This window comes from Schistocerca cancellata, chromosome 4 (genome assembly GCF_023864275.1).
Source record: "Schistocerca cancellata isolate TAMUIC-IGC-003103 chromosome 4, iqSchCanc2.1, whole genome shotgun sequence".
In the NCBI taxonomy this organism is placed as follows: Eukaryota; Metazoa; Arthropoda; class Insecta; order Orthoptera; family Acrididae; genus Schistocerca; species Schistocerca cancellata.
The window spans coordinates 711,734,572-711,747,902 of NC_064629.1; positions in this window are offsets into that span (position 1 = coordinate 711,734,572).

The window sequence follows — 13,331 nt, forward strand, 5'->3', positions numbered from 1 at the left end:
GCCGACGTCTGTCCAACTAAAAGCGTCTCAGCAGTGTCATGCCTATTCATGCCGCCACGTGACCACACTGCAACCATTGCAGGAGCCGACTTCTGACAATTAGGCAACCAAGCAACACACTCCCTCGTTCCTTGCGTTTCTCTGGCCGAGTCAAAGGCTCTCCCTAGAATAACAGTCACACTATACTGTGAATGGAATCATGTCTTTTCGGCTTGCTTTCATGTTTCCTTAGAAGTGACACGCTACAACACGCCCACTCCATTCGTCAACAGGCAAATATCTGCTTGCCACTGTTGAGCAGTAATAAAGAATAGTCCGATATACAATGAAACCGATTGTTACAGACTATTTCAATAGGTTTTTTTTTTTTAAGATAACAGCGGTATGGTTTAAGATTTCAGTAAAATGGTTTTCAAGTAATCTGGAATTTTATCGTATTGTTTGTTGAGACATTGGGTTTGAAGGACGCGGGAGCTTGCGTCGTAGACTGAAGGGATGTTACCGCATTAGTAGCTAGTATAAAGAAGGGCGTATACTGACGGCTCGCGTGGAGCAGAAGCTCCTCGCCGAACAAAATTTTCGCAGTTTTTAAAAGTCGCCACTGGGTCAGTGGGTCAGTGGGTTCGTCCAAGTACATTTGAACCCGAGTTTGATCTCATTTCTGTTGCTTATGCTGTGATACCGACAGAGTTACGGCAGTCTCAACGAATGCTTACAGTACTGATATACTTTACTTTATCACAGCACAGGCAATGTTCATAAAAGATTATAAATGAAAGGTAATCATTTAAAAAAGATATCGAGACTCCTCAGGAAAAATACACTACTGGCCATTAAAATTGCTACACCAAGAAGAAATGCAGATGATAAACGGGTATTCATTGGGCAAATATATTATACTAGAACTGACATGTGTTTACATTTTCAGGCAATTTGGGTGCATATATCCTGAGAAATCAGTATCCAGAACAACCACCTCTGGCTGTAATAACGGCACTGATACGCCTGGGCATTGAGTCAAACAGAGCTTGGATGGCGTGTACAGGTACAGCTGTCCATGCAGCTTCAACACGATACCACAGTTCATCAAGAGTAGTGACTGGCGTATTGTGACGAGCCAGTTGCTCGGCAACCATTGGCCAGAAGTTTTCAATTGGTGAGAGATCTGAAGAATGTGCTGGCCAGGCCAGCAGTCGAACACTTTCTGTATCCAGAAAGGCCCGTACAGGACCTGCAACATGCGGTCGTGCATTATCCTGCTGAAATGTAGGGTTTCGCAGGGATCGAATGAAGTGTAGAGCCACGGGTCGTAACACATCTCAAACGTAAGGTTCACTGTTCAAAGTGCCGTCAATGCGAACAAGAGATGACCGAGACGTGTAACCAATGATACCCCATGCCATCACGCCGGGTGATACGCCACGCTTCTAAGATGCGTTCACCGCGATGTCGCCAAACACGGATGCGACCATCATGATGCTGTAAACAGAGCCTGGATTCATCCGAAAAAATGACGTTTTGCCATTCGTGCACCCAGGTTCGTCGTTGAGTACACCATCGCAGGCGCTCCTGTCTGTGATGCAGCGTCAAGGATAACCGCAGCCATGGTCTCCAAGCTGATAGTCCATGCTGCTGCAAACGTAGTCGAACTGTTCGTGCAGATGGTTGTTGTCTTGCAAACGTCCCCATCTGTTGACTCAGGGATCGAGACGTGGCTGCACGATCCGTTACAGCCATGCGGATAAGATGCCTGCTAGAGATACGAGGCCGTCGGGATCCAGCACGGCGTTCCGTATTACCCTCCTGAACTCACCGATTCCATATTCTGCTAACAGTCATTGGATTTCGACCAACGCGAGCAGCAATGTCTCGATACCGTGAACCGCAATCGCGATAGGCTACAATCCGACCTTTATCAAAGTCGGAAACGTGATGGTACGCATTTCTCCCCCTTACACGAGGCATCACAACAACGTTTCACCAGGTAACGTCGGTCAACTGCTGTTTGTGTATGAGAAATCGGCTGGAAACTTTCCTCATGTCAGCACGTTGTAGGTGTCGCCACCGGTGCCAACCTTGTGTGAATGCTCTGAAAAGCTAATCACTTGCATATCACAACATCTTCTTCCTGTCGGTTAAATTTCGCGTCTGTAGCACGTCATCTTCGTGGTGTAGCAATTTTAATGGCCAGTAGTGTATACACTACATTTCGCCACTGATTTTCACCTACGGAAATTTTGGAAAGTCGACGCCTTTGCCTCCGTGTCACCCCTCTGTGCCACATCATCTCCAAGCTGCATCAGCGCCTCCATGCCACAGCCTTCTTGCCACTTTGTCTCTGCTCTGCCACTTCTGAGTTGCAGTGCATCTGTGTCACTGCCTTCGAGGCATGTCGTCTCTGCGCTGCTGCTTCCAAGCTGCACGATCTCCATGCACTCCACTTCTGTGACACGTCCCCTCTATGCCGCAGCCTCCATACTGCAGTGTCACTGTGTTGCAGCACCTCTGTGTCACTACCTCCAGGGCGCATCGTCTCTGTGCCGCTGCTTCCAACCAGCAGCGTCTCCATGCCATTCTGTGCCATATCGCCTCCATGCAGCAGCCTTCGTACCGCAGCATCATAGCGTTGCCGCCCCCAAGCTGCAGTGTCTCCTCACAGCGGACGACAATCTCAGGCATTTCTGTCTGCAGTACATTGCATCACAGCAGCAACTGAGAGACTTTTGAACTAAGTACAGAAGCGGTTGCAGTCCTCTGTATGTTTTTCGAATCACCAGCCCTGGTGGATGGAATTAAATAATTGCTAAGTGGTTGTCATTCAGACAGTACAGGTAGTGATGCAGTGAGTCTGGGGATGCAAAGAGAGCAAGCAGGTATACAAAAATCAATGGGTGCAAGGAAATCAAATATCATTTCTCTTAAAAGTGATAAGGTTTCCGTACCAAACTTTATAGTGGTGAGAATAGATATCATGCAGTGGATTTATTTTAGGATAATATTGTGGTTGGAATAGGTGAGATTGCTAAGATTAAATTTGTAAAAAGGCAATAAGAGTATGGAGCTCAAACCAGAGTTAATCAAAATGCTGAACAATTTATGTATAACAAGATATTTGAAACAATGTTCTTGAATACGTATTTTGGACAGGGAAACCAACTGTGGTTTCAGAATGATTTTTTGTATGGGCCAGGTTACAGAAGTGAGAAGGAAATCACGAAGGAGTTTTGTCTTAGGGAGCTACATAATTCAATTTATTTGGATAGACCACTGGAAACGCTATTAGAAATTTCAACTTTGGTGAGAAGTCTACCACGATCCTTGCAATGCGAACTCTCTAACAGTCTAACCATTTCTGTGGAAGAATTTCGAAATTTTGTAGAAAATGGGGATAGGGCTTTAGCATATAAACCAAGGTATGTTGAACAGAGAGAGAATGGTAAATATCATGACAGGGAAAACTACAATAATAGCAATTTTTGGTCACAGATGGAGGGATGGGAGGAGTGGACACAATAATCAATACAGGGACTGAAGAAATAGACAGCAAGGAGAAAATAGAAATTTTTCGGGAGATGGGGGAGGAGACATTATTTTGAGCTAAGACTATAAGATGATAGACAAGGACAAGGCATTACGGAGCACCTGATGCCAGCTTCCCGAAAAGACAGTAGGGAAACTAACTGGTGCCTCACTTTAAGTCCAAAGGGTGACTTATAGTTACGCAGTTAATATGGGCAGCCAGAGATACAAGAGGATAAGGAATGAATGTAACAGGAAGAGAATATAAGTGGGTATAAGGCATACACATACCATTAAAAGTGGTAAAAAAAATTTCGACGGAATATAATAAATACAGTAAATGGAATAGAAGAAATTAAACTTTTATTTAAATAACAGAAACTGTTACTTTGTTACATTTAAATTTGTTCTTGTTGTTGTGGTCTTCAGTCCAGAGACTGGTTAGATGCAGCTCGCCATGCTATTCTATTCTGTGCAAGTTTCTTTATCTCCCACTACCTTCTGAATCTGCTTAGTGTATTCCTCTCTTGGTCTCCCTCTACAATTTTTACCCTCCAACCTGATCTCCAATACTAAATTGGTGATCCCTTGATGACTCATAATACGTCCTAATATAATTCCTGACACAGTACTCGTTAAAGCTTGTGCTAAGTAAGTGAGTGGGATTCACTTTATGAGAAAGGTTTTCGCATAGATATCGACCGCGTGTACCTGAATGGTGGCAAATCTGACTTACATCCACTCTGTAATAACAATGATCCGTCAAGTACGTCCGAAATGCAATCACACGTCAGGATGGATCAAAAGCAAACCAGAAGATGCTACCAACGTGACAATAATACGGTCGCTAGCCTAATTAGGAATTAACTGAGTTTCTTCCCTGTACAAGTTAGTGTATATTCATGCAAAGCAACAAGTTGTAACACTGCATAATATAGTAGAATTTTAGAACCAGAAAATCTCTTGAACTGATAGTTTCACGTTCAGTACTTGGTTCAATTGGCTCTGAGCAATATGGGACTTATCATCTGTGGTCATCAGTCCCCTAGAACTTAGAACTACTTAAACCTAACTAACCTAAGGACATCACACACATCCATGCCCGAGGCAGGATTCGAACCTGCGACCGTAGCGGTCACGCGTTTCCAGACTGCAGCGCCTAGAACCGCACGGCCACACCGGCCGGCCGTTCAGTACAGATAGGAAAAATCATGAATACATAACACTACACTATAATGTTTATTACAAAACTGTATACTGTCTATTAATCTGATTAAAATCGGGCAGAGGTTACCCTAGAAATTGTACTTTCATGCCACACACAAAATGTCAATTTTGATCAATATAAAACACTGATAAATTTTGACTTTTATATTGACTTTAACTTTTGCTGGTCAAGCCAATTTAAATCACTCCAGAATTCAATTGAATGAAGGGGGGACCCTGAAACTGTTATGATCGCTGTATTTAAAAAAAATGATTACTGAATTTATTATTCATTCAAGATTTCCAGTATATAAGTTACTACTCTTTTCATCTTATTTACTGCTCATTTAAATGCCTTTAAATCTGTCTCGAAATAATAAACTTCATTACTATATCAATACTAAAGTTATCTTTCGACTTCGTTAGACCTTCGCTGTTCATTTACTGGTTCATTAGCAAAACATTTCTTTAAACACCACTCTAATATAGCTAGATCTGCAACTAATTATTATTAACACAACTTTTAATTTTCCTTTCGGGACACTCGGATTGCACAACGTTTAGAAAGGACCCTGTCTAGGTTAGTTGTGAGGATAATTAAATGATGAAAAAGTTCTGGTAAAATTTAGGTTATTATTGCACCAAACAAACACAGTTCACTCTCTAATCCATACGAATACAGTACTAAAAGTTTCAACCTGCCAGTATCGACGCGGCGGTTGGCGGTCGGCAACATGGCGAGGCACAGAGCACACATACCACCACAGCTATGGCTCTTGACGTATCGGCACTTTAATTCTTCTTAGCGTCGCAATATTTTTCCACTTAGTGCCTATGGAATTTTGCCATGCTGTATGGGCGTTGGAACGGCATACTCGAGGCTCAGTGAAGCTATGTCTTACAGGAGAACCTCCTCGCTCCAGAAGATGATGCTCAAACCAGTGCCAAACTCCAACTACTACTGTGCCCGTTATGCTGTGCAGCGCCCACGCGCATCTTCCCGCGCTCGCCTGCCATCCACCTTTCACCGCTCCCTGACAGACCGAGTATTCACCCCAGGTTTTCCATTCTACATATCCTAACACATTGCCTACGTGTGGACCAGACGCACAGTTACAATTTAAAATATCTTACAACAGTTTCAACATTTGTTACGTTTCAATTCTATGACAATATTACTTGACATTTGACATAAACATTAATATTCACATTGAAACGTATTTACAGTTTTCTTAACATAATGGCATGAAACAAAAAGAAATGAAATCAGAACATCAATTACATAAGTTTTTCGTAAAATCAGATGAAAAGAATTACTTATATGTACAATAGTACAGAGTCGTTGTTGTTACACATGCCCCTGTTTCCAGTAAATTCCACTAAGTGCAAATTTGATGGGAACACAAAACTTTATTTTTATATGTGGGTTCTGAATCTTTGTGTGAATGTACCATCATAAAATTTTATATCACAAGACTTCCTTTCACTCACATTATATATATCTATACCTTTTAATATATCAAGAAAATTTACCTATCATTTACTTAAGTGCCTCTGACACAGTCCAACCTCCTATCACAACATGATTTAAGTAGCAAATTACTTATTATTATTAAATTTCTCAGATAAATAAAATCAAAATTTGGAACACAAACACTTTACTACAAAGCATATACAATTACCTATATACACTATAAAACAATTTGTTGCTGCTTGCATTGAATGGCAGTCCATTTCCTTATTTACTAATAAACACACAATACTGTTTAGAAAAATCACTACATATATTTGCTGCCTATTATTCAGATTTGGGCAGTCCATTTCGCATCATTTTATCACATCACCTGTACCACACTTATAATTCTCCTTTGACTATTTATCTGCCCTCTTTGGTGTTTTGGCAGTCCTTTATATCACGACTCATGTACTGCCCACTTTGATTTTTGGCAGTCCCATCTTTTATTTGGCTTGCAGCATTTGCATTTTCTTTTCAGCCCTTTGTTTCCATACACCTTTACATTTATAGTACATTTGGTAATCTGAAACTTACATAAGTACATTAGCACACTGACATTGGTATACATACATTTACAAAGATTTGTTACATTTTGAATAAAATAGTTTCATCGTAAGATACAGCACATTTACTGCAGATTGCTTTCTGAGTGTACTTAGGTCACTCACTCCTAGGAGCATACAGTTTCAGGTCCACAACGTTTCTTACACCTAAAGGTCTCTTGGATTTTGGGTAGATCAGGTAGTAAGCATTATCATGTGGAATGTTCTGTATTATATACTGTCCATTATAAATATGCTTAAATTTGGAAATTTCATGGTTCAGTTCACTAGATTTTTCGTGGGTTTTTAATAGAACATAATCCCGAATTTTAAGTTTTGAAACGTTCGGGTTTTTATCATGTCTATTAGTTCTAGATTCAACTTTTTGCTTTGCCCTTTTTCTGTCACTCTCATCTATTAACCTCTTGACATGGTACATTTCATACATGTTTGTCAAACCATCATTCCTTTGGTCGATCTCCAACAGTAAAGAACCAATTTCTGAATCGAACACCTTCCCATTTTCCTCAAATTTTATTTCCAAACTCGTAGATGCATTGTTAATTTTGGCCACTTCCTGGCTACAATCAATAATAACTTTTTATTTATCTAGCCAATCTATACCCAGAATCATTTCAGTACTCAAGTCTGGCACAACCAAAAATCGTGTTCAAACTTTTGTCCTTTTATACTAAATTCAACCAATATCTGGTCCTTTACTGCCTTGCTAGTCTTGCCAGTAGCACCAACAATTTTTACACCAGTGACTGACATAATTACTAGTCCAGGCTTATCACAGATGTATTCGAAAAACGATTGGGAGATAGCACTTATCTGAGATCCAGTATCAAGAAGTAGTTGCAATTTCACATTATAAATTTCAACTTTTATTGCAGTTTGTTTAACCGTCAAATTCTTTTCATTGTTGTGTTCTTCCCTCAGCAAATCCGGGTCGACGATAACATCGTCCCAAGATATGCTTTTGACCTGCACATCACCTATATCTGGCGGTTTCTTTGGTTCCCGGAGTTCAAAGTCATTAAATACTTGAACTCTTTGTAACGTTGACACTGGGTCGTCCGGTGGCTTCTTTTTTTTCTGTGTTCAGTCTCAATATCTGGGTTTTGTTTTGAAACTTCGTCATCAGTAGGTACAATATCGCAATTAGCTGTATTCCCATTATTTTCACTAGTACCGAAATACTCGTCATCTGAACTATCGTCAGAATCCGACCATTCTGCATCGCTTTCAGGTTCTAACATTAAAGCTTTTCTGAGACAGGCACTAAGTTCTTCCTCTACATTTTCGTCAGGCTTTGATTTTAACTCAATATCCTCATTTGGCAAAACGACCTCATTATCAGCTTTACTCACATCCACTGTTACTTCATATTTAGTGTAATCCTCGTGGACTTTAGTTACTCGTAGGTAATTACCTGCCCCTTCCCCATGGTGCCTTTCGGTAACAGCTTGTACTGTTGGCAGATCGTTAACAGAAGTTACTTCCTCGTCAATGCTTAGGATTTCATCCTCCAATTCCTTCCTATCTTTAACAATCGTCCTATCGGCAGCACGCATACTTAGCGCGGCGCTATTTACTCTCTCCTCCTTAAATTCGGGCCACGTCACTTTATCGACGTCCCTACTCTTTCCTTTTTCACTAATTAACCTCCTTGCCTCATATTCCTTCTTAAAATCCTCCCACTCACATTGCTTGAGGCCCTTGTACAGATCGTCGATCGGCACACGCCAGTCAGTTACTTCTGCTATTCATTCTCGCCATTTACTTCATTGCTAACACTGCTAACCGCACCTCTCTGTGTATCCACTGTTCCGTCCACTGTTTCCTTCGCCACGGAATTACCGCTCGTAATGTATTTGCCAGCTCTTACGGCAATGTTCGTACCTAATTCTGCCGCTTTGCTAGCGGCTTCTCTCTGAACAGCTGATCTGCTAGGCTGATCCGTTGCTCTCTGATGCCACACTCGCCTGTTAACATGTAGCGCACTGCACGGCGAAAATCATCTGCGCACGCACCTGACGCTTGTTTCGCAACAACACGCTGCGTCGTTCCACGCCTGTCCCTAACCTGTCTCATAACTTTACTGTCAGTACGGTATTGTTTCTTAAATCGGGGCCGGTATGTTCTGTTCGCTTCCGTTTGGCCCGCAACGTTTGCGGAAATCAGTTTCCCGCGTCGTTATTATTTTGCGCGGTGTACCCTCTACCGCGACCTGGATAACCCCCTCTTCTTCTTCCTCTGCCTCTACCTCTCTGTATCATGTTGACGCGAAAACCATCGCTGTGATTCCTCTTGTCATTATCGCGGTTATTCCTTTTACTAAAATTCTGATAATTGGCACGACTTTCGCGCCAGTGGTATTCGTCTTCGACCTTTTCGAGAAACGCTTGGAAGCTGCGATGATTGCTTCCCACACATCTCTTCGAATCTTCTGGAAGCTTTTTATATAGCTCCCATACGATTTCAGAACCGGATCTTCTCCCTTTTAAGTGTGTCAACTTTCGGTACCAATATTCGCAGAAATCTTTCAAAGAATTCCTGCCCCTGTTATCATGAAGTTTGGCCATGATAAACTCGCGCCACAAATGATCCTGTTTTTGTTCGGGCCAATATTCTTCCGTAAACTTTTGTTTAAACTCTTCGAACGTCATTGGTTCGGTATTCAAGTTAATTCCCCAGCGCTTAGCGTCACCTGCTAAGGCGCTAATTACTACGTTTATCTTCTCCTGACCAGATAAGTGTTTAGGAAACATCCTCTCGCAATTTTTGATGAAATCCAACGGATGCCATCCGTTATGTTCCTTGGCGGGATCGAAGCGTTCCTCACCTTCCAACAGCTTCGTAAGTGGCGTGCCATTACAGACAACAGCAGGCCTATCTTTGATTTTACTCTCGAGATCGAAAATTTTGCCTTGAATTTTCGATGTGTTTTGTTCACACTTTTGTACACATCCGGTAACTTTTTCGCCTAAATTTCTTTCAGTATCAGAAACTGCCTTTTTCAACTGTGAGATTCCATGTTGGCATTCGTTTACGATCTCAGTTTTAAGACCGAAAACTTTTTCGTCTACTTTTGTTTCAACTAGAGGCTCTACTTCCTCTTGGATGTTGAGAATTTCAACATCAAACCTACTGTTAATGTCGTCAATTTCCCCCTGCATAGTATTCATATTTTTATTAATTGTGTCGATTTCAGATTTCATAGTATTCACTGCAGAACTTAAATTACCCACTTTTTGTTCGACCTATTCGATTTGTTTACTAATTTTAATTCCTTGTTCATCGACCTGAGCTTTAAGCTGACCAACCTGTGTTTTGAGCTGAACATCGACATGTGTTCTGAGCTGATTACTTTGTGTTTAAAGCTTCTCGTCAACATGTGCTTTAAGCTGACTAACCTGATTACTGACTTGTATTTGAAGCTGATCATTCTGTCTTGCAATTTGTTTGGTTAATAGTTCAAACAAGTCGTTCATGCTTAAAATTTTCACACTGTCTTGTTCTACGGAATCGGCGTGTTCCCATCCTACTTCAAAATTTTCTTTCAGTTCTTTCTTTATCTGTGGTGAATCAAACATATGAGTGGATTCGTTCACGTACCCACTATCATCTACAAAGTCATCCTCTACTTCCTGTTTTATTCCTTGCTGTGTTCGAGGCGATCTCGACATTTCAATCTGTTCGTTAACATGTTCGTGGTATTGTAGACAATTAGCGTTAATTGTCTACCGCTAACGCCATCTGTTATCTGGCCACGTAAATACCTGTCATTGCCAGCGGCATCTTCCATTACGCTCGGCGCATCTACTGTCCATCCTGAACGCAAACTACACCTCACTACCGTACTTGACGTTCACTGCTATTTACTTCACTGAATACTATTGCAGTTCGTGCCACTGAACATCCACTGTTCGGTATTCACGTTAATTTGTGACCGAAAACAATTGGATGTCCTGTCACCGGGAAGCCACTTGTATTCGCTGATACAGTACTCGTTAAAGCCTGTGCTATGGTAAGTGAGCAGGATGCATCTTATGAGAAAGGATTTCCGCATAGATATCGACCGCGTGTACCTGAATGGTGAAAAATCCGACTTACATTCACTCTGTAATAACAATCATCCGTCAAGTACGTCCGAAATGCAATCACACATCAGGATGGATCAAAAGCAAACCAGAAGATGCTACCAATGTGACAATAATATGGTCGCCAGCCTAATTAGGAATTAACTGAGTTTCTTCACTGTACAAGTTGGTATATTCATGCAAAACAACAAGTTGTAACTCTGCATAATATAGTACAATTTTAGAAAAAGAAAATCCCTTGAACTGATAGTTTCACGTTCAGTACTGATAGGGAAAATCACGAATACATAACACTACACTATCAATACTAAAGTTATCTTTCGACTTCGTTAGACCTTCGCTGTTCATTTACTGGTTCATTAGCAAAACATTTCTTTAAACACCACTCTAATATAGCTAGATCTGCAACTAATTATTATTAACACAACTTTTAATTTTCCTTTCGGGACACTCGGATTGCACAACGTTTGGAAAGGACCCTGTCTACGTTAGTTGTGAGGATAATAAAATGATGGAAAATTTCTGGTAAAATTTAGGTTATTATTGCACCAAACAAACACAGTTCAATCTCTGATCCATATGAATACAGTGCTAAAAGTTTCAACCTGCCAGTATCGACGCGGCGGTTGGTGGTCGGCAAGATGGTGAGGAACAGAGCACACATACAACCGCAGCTATGGCTCTTGAAGTATCGGCACTTTCATTCTTCTTAGCGTCGCAATATTTTCCCACTTAGTGCCTATGGAATTTTACCATGCTGTGTGGGCGTTGGAAGGGCATACCCGAGGCTCAGTGAAGCTATTTCTTCCAGGAGAGCCTCCTCGCTCCAGAAGGTGATGCTCAAACCAGTGTCAAACTCCGCGCTCGCCTGCCATCCACCTTTTACCACTCCCTGACAGACCGGGTATTCACACGAGGTTTTACATTCTACATATCCTAACACATTGCTTACGTATGGACCAGATGCACAGTTACAATTTTAAACATCTTATAACGGTTTCAACATTTGGTACATTTCAATTCTATGACAATATTACTTGACATTTGACATAAACATTAATATTCACATTGAAACTTATTTACAGTTTTCTTAACATAATGGCATGAAACAAAAAGAAATGAAATCAGAACATCAATTACACAAGTGTATCGTAAAATCAGATGAAAAGAATTACATATATTTAGAATAGTGCAGAGTCGTTGTCGTTGCACTAAAATCCGATCCCGTCTTCTAGTCAAGTTGTGCCACAAATTTCTCTTCTCCTCAATTCTATTCAATACCTCCTTATTAGTTATGTGGTCTACCCAGCTAATCTTCAGCATTCTTCTGTAGCACCACATTTCGAAAGCTTCTATTCTCTTCTTGTCTAAAGTATTTATCTTCCATGTTTCACTTCCATACATGGCTTCACTCCACATAAATACTTTCAGAAACGACTTCTTACATTTAAATCTATACTCTATGATAACAAATTTCTCTTCTTCAGAAACGCTTTCCTTGCCATTGCCAGTCTACATTTTATATCCCCTCGACTTCGACCATCATCAGTTATTTTGCTCCCCAAATAGCAAAACTCATTTACTACTTTAAGTGTCTCATTTCCTGACCTAATTCCCTCAGCATCCCCTGATTTAGTTCCACTACATTCCATTATCCTCGTATAACTTTTGTTGATGTTCATTTTATATCCTCCTTTCAAGACACGGTCCATTCCGTTTAACTGCTCTTCCAGGTCCTCTGCTGTCTCTGACAGAGTTACAATGTCATCAGCGAACCTCAAAGTTTTTATTTTTCCCCATGGATTTTAATTCTTTTGTTTCCTTTACTGCTTGCTCAATATACAGATTGAATGACATCAATGGAATCATCATATAATGTTGATTGTCGGTAAAGCAGATGCCAGACTGAGATTCATTGGAAGAATCCTAAGGAAATGCAATCCGAAAACAAAGGAAGTAGGTTACAGTACGCTTGTTCGCCCACTGCTTGAATACTGCTCAGCAGTGTGGGATCCGTGCCAGATAGGGTTGATACAAGACATAGAGAAGATCCAACGGAGAGCAGCGCGCTTCGTTACAGGATCATTTAGTAATCGCGAAAGCGTTACGGAGATGATAGATAAACTCCAGTGGAAGACTCTGCAGGAGAGACGCTCAGTAGCTCGGTACGGGCTTTTGTCAAAGTTTCGAGAACATACCTTCACCGAAGAGTCAAGCAGTATATTGCTCCCTCCTACGTATATCTCGCGAAGAGACCATGAGGATAAAATCAGAGAGATTAGAGCCCACACAGAGGCATACCGACAATCCTTCTTTCCACGAACAATACGAGACTGGAATAGAAGGGAGAACCGATAGAGGTACTGAAGGTACCCTCCGCCACACACCGTCAGGTGGCTTGCGGAGTATGGATGTAGATGTAGATGTAGGGATGGGCTACAA